Source organism: Capsicum annuum, chromosome 10 (assembly GCF_002878395.1).
Source record: "Capsicum annuum cultivar UCD-10X-F1 chromosome 10, UCD10Xv1.1, whole genome shotgun sequence".
NCBI classification, from domain to species: domain Eukaryota; kingdom Viridiplantae; phylum Streptophyta; class Magnoliopsida; order Solanales; family Solanaceae; genus Capsicum; species Capsicum annuum.
Window position 1 is genome coordinate 203,681,906 of NC_061120.1, and position 8,260 is coordinate 203,690,165.

General features: G+C 32.4%; 1 long non-coding RNA gene across 2 annotated transcripts; it reads right to left on the reverse strand.

Moving 5' to 3' along the window:
- Positions 1 to 717: 717 nt before the first annotated feature.
- On the reverse strand, positions 718 to 7,933 carry LOC107845064. 2 transcript variants are annotated; one of them, XR_001666698.2, is made up of 4 exons: positions 2,193 to 7,933; positions 1,929 to 2,081; positions 1,463 to 1,850; positions 718 to 1,332 (listed from the first exon to the last, which is right to left on the reverse strand). It is a non-coding gene; the product is annotated as an uncharacterized LOC107845064 (long non-coding RNA). The 2 variants fall into 2 exon arrangements; XR_001666697.2 differs by having other exon boundaries at positions 1,929 to 7,933.
- Between the last annotated feature and the right edge of the window lie 327 nt (positions 7,934 to 8,260).

An 8,260-nucleotide genomic window follows, 5' to 3' on the forward strand; every position in this document is an offset into this window, starting at 1 on the left:
TAATCCTGCGGTGTTGAAAACATCACGAACTAACAGGAATCCGGATAAAAAATTCTACAGTTGTGCGGTTGAAAAGGTTTATTTTTGTTTAAATAAAAATTTATTTATGTTCATCTCATAATCCAATTTACTAATTTATCCTCGTTATTTTAGGATAATGGTGGATGCTCTTATTTCAAGTGGATTCCCTCATATTCCGAGGTGTCAAAATTTCAAGGCATTGAAAAGTTTGAAATGTTGAAAAAGCTTAGAGATTCCGAAGAAAATAGGGATCTTCTAATGACATTATATAGAGAATCGTAACACAAGATTGATCACTTAAAGAGACTGTTGAAAGACGTCAAAATTGAGAGGGATCAGCTTAAGCATAGGCTGGCTATGGCTGAAGAAAAAAAAGGGCATGAAAATTATGGTTTACTATTAGTTTTAGCTTTTTAGAAAGGTGTAATGGGGGTGTAGTGGGATTGAATCTATTCTGACTCTTTTATTAATCGACTACTTTTTACTTATATTATATATGGTTTACCTTTTTCATTCATCAACTACACAACACTCTACTGTATATGCTTTACCTTTTAGTCAGAGTCTATAATCAACGATGACATTCATGTAAAAGAAATGATACATTGATTATATAAAATGAAAAATGTTTATCATAAACTATAAAAGAAGTTTAGAAAAAAAAATTGTTCAGCTCTACACATCCCAAGCTGAAAATTTAAAAAGCTAAGATTGTCTAGTCTAATAAAAATAATCATCAGCCACAAATAAAAATTAAACATTATCTAAACATTCAACATTTTCATATTCCACTTGCATCTTGTCGATATCCTGAGTAACTTCGTTAAGAAATTTCTCTAAGTTCGAAAATTCGTTTTCATTTTCATTTTCTTTCTCCGCGATGTCTTCTTTTTCTGAGCATCATTTTTTCCTTCTTCTTTATGTTCTTCTCCCTCTTCTTTCTCTACTTCTCCTGCATTCTTTTCTTTTGCTCTCTCCATCTCCTTTATTGTTTTCTTCTTCACAAACACTTTTCTCATTTTTATCTTCTTCATCCTGCCTGCCTTCATCATGATCCTCCTTCTCTACACCAGCTGATCCATCAGCTTTGTTTTCTTCTTCACAAACAGCTTCTTTATTTTTTTTTTCTTCTTTCTCTTCATCGCCTTCATCAAGATTTTCTTTCTCTACAACAACTGCAACCTCAGTGATCATCATGTCATCAGCATTGATCTAGGCCAGTTTCAAAGTTGTTGCCTCAAGGAACGCTTCTTTAATGTCGCTTCATCGCTGATAGCCTCGCCACTGAATGCTGACTTTGCCCCTGCACACCTGCATTTTCAAGTATTTACCGCTTTTAATAAACTAAGATATCGATTGATGAAGAATGGTATAGTTCTATTATAAGTAAAAGGGATTATATAAAATATGCAACTTCTATAATATATAAAGCATATATTACCTTCATCTTCATCTCTCTTCTTTTGTTTCTCCTTTTCTGCTCTCCTCAACCTCTCTTCTTTCAAAAAATTAACGATGTTCTTGATCGATTTCTCTAGCCTAAACACACGCTGTTTCAGATTTTCAATCATCGGTATCTTTCACGATGCTCTCGACTTACTTGTCCCCGCACCTCGTGTGACATGCCTTGAAATAGTATATCCATCCAAATCCCGGTCATCATCTCCATCCTCACCATTCTCTGATAAGGTGTTGACAGTCACACCCTCTAGATGGGCCTTCAAGCCATCGATAAATGTGTCCTTTTGTTCGTTTGTGAATGCTTTGAACTTTTTCATGTAGTGCTGCTTCATTTCACGGACTATGGGGATAAGGTACGGGTGCACTCTCTACAGATAAATAGGCAAATGTTATTGATTAGCAACACAATATTGGTAAAACTATTCTTCGGAAAAATAGTTTCATACCTTTGTGGTACATCCATTCAAATATGGATCACATTCGATTAGTTTATTGCCTTTTGGGGTGTGCCATCTAAGCAATCGTGGAATGGGCAGCGGGTCTTCAGTTGATTTACCATTTCCCTTGCCGAGCGCGGAAAAGGCTTTGTATAATCAAATCTGTGATCAAAATAAAAAATAAAAATATATTACTGAGAGTCAGTATAGTATAGACACCATAGATGAATTACAGTATATAATAAACTACTTCAATGATTTATAATCAAATACCATAAATGCCCAAGGAAATCCGTAGAGTGCGTACGATGAAACTCCCTTTGTCACAGATGTCTTCTTCTATCTGCTGAAGTCTAACAGCTTCTTTAGATAGTTTAGAGTCAAGGCAAATGACTCCTTACCCTAAAGGTATCTCTCAAAGAAGCTCAAGTTATCCACCATCTTGATGGTGTCTATGTCCACGATTTTTGACAAGTCGCGTGCAAGCAATATACAGTGCACGAACCAAACCAAGTAGCATTTGAACTTGTCCTCCTTGTCCAGCCTCCCACCTTTAATAAGCTTCAACAATCTCTTCGCATGTACACTCCTCTTTTTCGCAATCTTTTTGAAAAAATCTTCACCCTCCTCCATCTCTTTGACATATTTTGAATCACGGGGATAACACCCACAGTTTCAACCCGTGATTAGCGCAAACTCCTTCAGGCCAAAATATGCAAGCCTGTCATTGATGTAGAATCACATTTCATGAAGCTTGTTGTCCTGTTCAACTCGGCGAAGAAGTATATAGTGGACAAGTTGTCTGTTGAACTTCATATGTTCTGGCAAGTTCCATAAACCACCAAATCAGGAATTCTTAAACCTAGACTTCAGACGTTGATCAACCACGACTTGTTTGAATTCATAAAATATTTTCAAATGGGACCTAACAGATATCTTAGCCGAAAATAATTCGACATCATCCAGGACTATGGCGAGGCCGTACCTCTCATCCAAAATAAACCTTGCACAGTGGGGCAAGATCAATGCTTTCTTATCTATCCTAGCCTCAATTTCTATTTCCTCCTGCTTATCTCTAACCGAAGCTTCAACAGCTTCTTCGCTGCAATTTCTATTCTCCGATTCGTCGACTACTCGTTTTTTTCTTTTCTCAGACCTATCAACTTCTAATGCCTTGTGTTTGTTACCTCTAACCATTTGTTATGATCTACGAACAAAAAATAATATTTCTCAACTATAACAACAAATACAATACCTAATTGACCTAATAGTCTATTAACATGACAGCAGTTGCAGCACCAAAAAAGCTTATTTGCAGAAGAAGTTTCTTCCAAAACAACTCCATCACCCACAAGAACATGCATATAAATCACCATTATATTAAACAAAAACAGGAAGGAACCCAAATTTTTAGCACGAAAATCAAGAAAAATTGGCAAAAAAATCTCAACGCAATCGTCGAGGAAAATTAAAATCCAACAAAAACAATGCACAATCAAACCAAATACCAACTTAAAAACATAAATTTTAAGTAAAATCAAGCCCCAGTTTTTCAAAAAAAAATTTAATTTTTCGGATCCAAATATCAAATACGAGTATGATTCAGATCAAGGAATCCCCAATATGAACATGCTTCTACAACACCATTCCATTGGAGAAAAGTTTGAACAAAAATCACATATCTTGCCACATTCCGACGAAATTAGTGAAAAAATTTCAACGTGCAATCGCCAAATATAATCGATATACACCAATTATCCATCAACAATCAAGTAAATACCAACTAAAAACAATCAATTTCAGTAAAATCAAGCCCCGTTTTCAAAAAAATTCAATTTTTTTTAACTCCAACGAGTTCAACCGCCATAAACAAATTCAGAAAAAAAATAACAAAATCCTATCAATATGGAGCACAAATTAACCATAAGATGAATATAACTTACCTGATGTTGAAGATCGAAGTTGGAGATGATTTACACAAGCTCGAAATTGAAAAATGGTGGAAAGGGGAGATGAAGCGGGAGAGAGTAACGAGAAGATGAGAGAGAAAATTTTTTTTTTGTATTTAATGAAAGAATGGGGTTAAAAATTTATTTAATAAATACATAAGGGGTGCCAAAAAAAATTTTAATTTTATACTTTAACCCATTCCCCACAAAACCCTAAAAAATTAGGTCAAATAAGAAAAGGTATCTATTTCCCAAAATAAGTTTTCAATGTGGCCTTTCAACTAAATCTTCTCTGGTAAGTTCTCTATTATATAATGGGGAAATTCCCAATTAAGATTATATTCTGAAGAAAAAGTTTACTTTTACTACTCAATATATATAGTACTGATCATGGAGGGACCAAAATCTGTAATGTGTTTCCCATTGTGGAGATTGAAGTGGCATAAATGTTGAAGATAGTACATTTTGATCATATAAATAGAGGGACCATCCAGTAAAATTTGTTCTTCCATCTTGCTGCACAATTATATATTTCTTGTACAAAAAGACTTTATAACATGGTAACCAAAAAAAGTAAATGTACCTCATTATAAAATCTGCAGCAAAGATAGTGATCTTAATATTTTGAGTAAAGCATATAGTACCTGTGAACTATAATCAAATTTGTGACAACACAGTTCAACTTCACGGGTGTCCTATAACCCCTAACTAAATTTTAGTTATTTTTTTCATCCTTTTTAGCTGATGTGACACTTTTGATATGAACCTCATTTTATGTAATAAAGATGTCACAACAGTACAAAAGGATGACAAAAATATGTTAAAATTGAATTAAGGGGTAATAGGACCCTGTGAAGTTGGAGTGTGTCGTAGCAACTTTGACCCCAATTCGAAGGGATACTGAATGCTTATCTCTAATATTTTTGTCGTTAAATCTGTTTTGAAAACGTTTTGAGGGACTATAGAAAATGCACTTGGTATATTGTTGTTGAATTGGAATTTCCATTAATTTCAATAAATTTTATAACCTTTTATGAATTTGTTTTTAGTTCACATATAAGATATCTGAAAATAACACGCGAGATATTTACATAGTCAGTTTCTTTTGTTCATTTTGTAAATGGCTCAATTGATTCATTACCTCGAATTGATTTGAGCTAATGGAATCTATTTATATTCACAACGCCCAAAATAGTTTGTTAAGCAGAAAAACTTACCACCAAAAGCTGTGATGGAATGAATAGGATCTCTTTATCCTTAACTAGAGGTTTCACATTCAACTTTTGGAGGGCCTACCCTCTTTAATAGATCTTACTATACGGAATCCACAAATTCGGATTAGGCAAAATCTCGGTATGAGTACAGAAACACAAGATGAAAAATAAAGAAAAACATACCTTCAGGCTTTAGTCTTCTTGTATTGACTTCAGAAATTTCAGATTACTGGTCTTGATTTTGTCAAAACCTGCATCCAAAGTGCTTTAATTTGTTTCACATAGACACCTAATTTACTTGTTCCAAGATACAGTCATAAAATAAAAATAAATTTTAAAGTCTACATATTGACGATGTAAAAGCATTTACATGATTGTTAATTAGTTCATTCGCAAGGTTACGTTGTTACAAATAAACCTCCATTTTACTGTGACACGATATATATGCACTATCAACATATAATATAAATCCAAAAAAATATTTTATTTTAAGTGCTATTACAAATGACAAATAGCTAGCCTGCTATAAGCCAATAACATGCATGTAATTAAATTACATTAGTGATACAAACAAATTATCACATCATCAAGGTATACAACTTAAACCCTCCGATATTTTTTTTTCAAAAAAATTTAAACTATCCACCTAGGCTTTCGCCTCCCTGAGTGAAAGGAGAGTGACAAATCAGCAATCAAAGGAATCATCAAGAATCACATTATATCTTAATAGCAATGTGGCTATGACACATCTTAGACAGAGACAAAGTTATTGATTAAATTTAAGGTTAATAGTAGTGACAAAAGAATCTGTATATACTTTAAAGTCAAAGCAGAAATAATTTGCTTAAAGAATAACTAGATACCTACAGGCTTTAGCTTTCTAATTTTGACCGCACCCAAAGAAACAATTTCAAAGAAAGACATGAAACAATGACAATCAATAAATGTACATCAATTACGTATATATGCATGTAACTAAGGGGTCGTTTGGTAGATATGGTGTATTAGTTATGTTTGTATTAGTTATGTTTGTATTTTTCTTATACCTTCTTTGGTTGGATGTATTAAAAATAATATGAAATACATAATTTCTAAAGCAAAATATTTTTTTTATAAAAATACCCTTCATATATATATTGGAAAGGATGCGAAAATTTTTTTAAGGGATAATTGTGTCTTTAATCATGCTAATGTATGCATTAGATCCATTGCATTATTAATGCCATGAATTTTGAGGTATTAATTATGCACACCTCAATACACAATAAAATGCATAACTTATGTCATAGAATAAAAAATGCATCAAACAAGATACTAATAATACACAAGACTAATGCATGCATTCTTCTTCTTAATATACTCTTGCAAACGACCCCTTATTGTTTACCTAACCAGATCATTTATAAGGTAAAACATTAATTTAGTACCAAGGTAAAACTGGTAATTTACCTGCTATCATAATCCACAAGTACACCAATTACAACCTGAACAAACTTTATAATATTGGTATATATAACTAAAATACCTCGAAGAAATAAGCAATTACATACCATGATTGGAATCAAACAATCAAGATGTGTGTCATCCTTATGCAGGGACCATGGTAATCTTTGTTTAGTCGTTTATTGCTAATGCAGCATCATCAAGATTCACATTTAATTGCATTTTTAATGTCAAATATTTGAGAATCTTAATGGTGCTGCATTTGCAAACGACGACTGTGTACCACAGAGATGATGAAGAACAAAAAGCAAAAAGAAAAATAAAAGGAAAAAGATGCCTATAGAGACCAGGAAAAGAAAAAACAAAATCATATTTCTCGTACACAAAAGACTCTGTGAAGCATTTCAATGAAAAGATTGAAGTAATTGAATTGATTTTAGAGACCCAAAAAAATACAAAACCCTAAAATGAATTGGTAAAGATGTTGATACAATATTTTGGACACAAAATCAATTAAAATCATGACATCTATTATCTATATGTCAAAAGTAGAATCAAGTAAATTAAGAAAGAAGAAAAAAGACTATCAAAGAATATGGTAGGATGAATGAAATTCCTTTCTATTCGATCTTACATGATTTTTGAATTTAGATTGTCGATCGAGTTACTAATTACCAGAAGAAGTTACAAATAAATTTAAAAGGAAAAAAGAACAAAAAGACAACAAAGGGTGTGGTTCAAGCCCTATAAATGAAATTCCCAATATTGGATCTTACATGATGCAAATCTAAATTAATCGAGTTAGTAAGTATGAACAACAGAAGTTATAAATAAGCAAATAAAAAGAGAAAAAGACCGCCAAAGGGTTGGTAGGATTTCGGGTTCAAATCCTGTAAAGGAAAAAACAAGTCTCCCTATCAATGTTTTCCCTTTATCCGAACTTACATGACACAAATCTTAATTAATCGAGTCAGTGAATATGAACACCAGAAGTTATAAATAAGTAAATAAAAAGCGAAAAAGAAGAAGAAAAAGGGCAGATCTTTGTACTATATATATGATCTTCAAATAGTTAGATCGATAAAATGGGTGCTTGACACACATATTAACAAGATCACTAAACTTGATTTGTAGATCCAATGAAAGGAACAACTGCACACCGTTGAACTCGTGAAATCAAGAATATATCCGTACAAGAAAAATATGATATCTTTTAAGGGTTTCAAAGAATCAAAAAAAGGCCAAAAATAAAAAATACTGCTAATAATAATTAAAAAGAGCCATGGCTAATGAATAGAGGAAGAACTTTGGATTAGAGATCTAAGTTTCTTCATGGCTGAGCTTTATGTGTGCCTTTATGAGAGAGAGAAAAGAAAGAGAATATAAATCTTAAATTAGTACTATAGGGTTTGGAGTTGGGTTTCATCCAATCAATTATTGGCATGTTCTATATTAATTATAATAACTATAATGTACATCTACATTGACAGTGTAACCGTAAAATTATCAAAATTAGACTTTATAAACAGTAACACACCTGGTTTTTAGGTTTGAATTTTCTGCATGCTTTTTTGATCGAGTTCATCTTATGGGTTTGTTTAGTGTTGTGGAAAAATAACATAAACACATATCTTATTTTATCATATTTACACAAATTTCCATCCTTATAGGGTAATTACAAAAATCTCAACTAATTATGTGTCTTCGTTAGATGTATTAGGAGCTACTTATATAT